The sequence below is a fragment of the Conger conger genome, chromosome 15 (genome assembly GCF_963514075.1).
Source record: "Conger conger chromosome 15, fConCon1.1, whole genome shotgun sequence".
NCBI classification, from domain to species: Eukaryota; Metazoa; Chordata; class Actinopteri; order Anguilliformes; family Congridae; genus Conger; species Conger conger.
In genome coordinates, this window is record NC_083774.1 from 21,531,636 (window position 1) to 21,533,847 (window position 2,212).

The following is a 2,212-nucleotide window of genomic DNA, read 5'->3' on the forward strand; positions in this document are numbered from 1 at the left end:
TGCCACCTATAGATAGCAGTGACTTTTTTAATAGCATTACCAAATGTTTACACGTGTCCCTTAATGGGCATTAAAAACGCAACAATTTAATCACAAAATCCAATCCAGGAAAGACATTAACTCAGCAGGTAAGAGCAGTCGTATGGCAGTCGGAAAGTTGCTAATTTAATCCTGGGTGTGTCAAAGTGTCCTTGACCAAGACATCTAACCCCAATTGCTCCTGACAAGCTGGTTGGTATCTTGCATGTCAGTCAATCGCCGTTGGTGTGTGTGTGAATGGGTGGATGAGAAGCACTAATTGTATAAAGCAGGGGTCTCCAATCTTATCCTAAAAGGGCCGGCGTGGGTGCAGGTTTTTGTTTTAACCCAGCAGTAACACACCTGATTATACTAATGAACTAATCGTGGTCTTTAATCAAGACCTAGATGAGTAGAATCAGCTGTCTTAGTCCTGTGCTAAAACAACCTGCACACACACCGGCCCTTTCTGGATAAGATTGGAGACCCCTGGTATAAAGGATAAAAGCATTTCCCATTTATATAAAAAAATTACTTTCTTACACTTCACATTTTTTGCCACTAGGTGGCAGCAGATGCCAGTTTCACGATTGTCCTACTTCTGTCTGTGTTTTCGTCTCTTTTCTTCAAAGAAGGTTCCTCAGAATGTACCCAGAAATTATATTCAGGCAATTAATAACAAATCAAAATGTACCCTTTAAGAAAGATAGGTTACTTTGCTTATCAAATGTGTGCTGCAAAATATATACAAACAATCAACAAAGTAGAATCATTCCCAATATAAAGGTGACACAAAGAAGTATTTCATGAAAGAAAAGTGTTACAGAACTGAATCACAAGACTGGCCATAAGTTTATTGCCAAAACTGAGTCTGAGAAAAACGATGTGCTCTGCATATTCGATCGATATGATCAATGTGTTTGATCGATATGTTCATTGTTGATTAAAAATCGACTGTTAGTGCCAAATGAAAAAAATGCAGGTGCAATGTGCTAGTCAGAGCAAGAGAAAACATTTCTGCTTTCTCATCATCGGTTTTGGCCATAGACCGATGGCAACAGTTTTTCTCTTGCATCACTTTTTTACATCCCTTGAGATGGTAATTCAATACTTGCAAACCAACAGAAGCCTACTATATAAATAGGTCTATATCAACAAACTGGGTTTACATGTAGATCAGCCATGAATTCAGGCACTGTTCCGATTACAGAACACAGTGATTTAGATCACAGTAATTTAGCAGTATTAGCACAGTAACATTTAATTTTATCTTGGAACTTTACATCAAGGCATAAACTGTAGGCCTAGTAGACATCTCCTATTGAAATTTGAGCGTGTATCATGCATACAATTAAAATGTGTAGTTTTTGTACTTTATTATAAACACTATGATGTTTTGATAGATCTGGAAACATGGCCATGTTCTTTTCAAAGCTTCATGCTCCCTTATATTCAGGTGATGCTTAACATAAATGGATTGGAGTGAATTTTGGGTGAATTTGTGGGGCTGTGGTGTATGACACACAAATAATAGGTTGTCATGATAAGACTTTATTTTAATGTTATTACACACTAATAATAAGTTGTCACATTAAGGCTTTATTTTATGCACTCACAAAAATACCAGGCTGTATGCCAGCCTGAAAACTGAGCTAGACAAGCTGGTCTAGCTGGGTATGAGCTAGTCAAAAAGCTGGTCTAGCTGAGTTTGAGCTGGTCTACCAGCCATTGCTGGCAGTTTGCATCAGCTTGACCAGCAACCAGCTGTTTCAAAACATAGCTTGAGCTGATGTCAAGCTGTGAGCTTGTATGAACTGGTCAACCAGCTAAACCATGTCTAGCTGAGAGCTGGTCCGTGCTGGCCAACCAGGTACCAGCTGTTTAAAAACGTAGCTTGAGCTGTTTTTTCAGCTGGACAGTCTTCATTTTAAGCAAACGTCTAGCAATAACTGGACATGATGGTGCGTGCAGGCGCACACGGGCAAGCAAGTGTGTAGGCTACTCAGCGAAGCACACCACTCCTTTCATTGCTTGGTAACATTACCTTAATCAGTCAGCAGGTCTGAGCACAGTCAAAAAGACAGTCAAAGTTGTGTGGTTGCCATGAGAGAAAGTTCATGCCAGGGCTGGGTTAGGAAGTGACGAGGGAGGCGGAGAGGCGAGTAATTGTTGGGACACGTGACTGTGAAAGCCT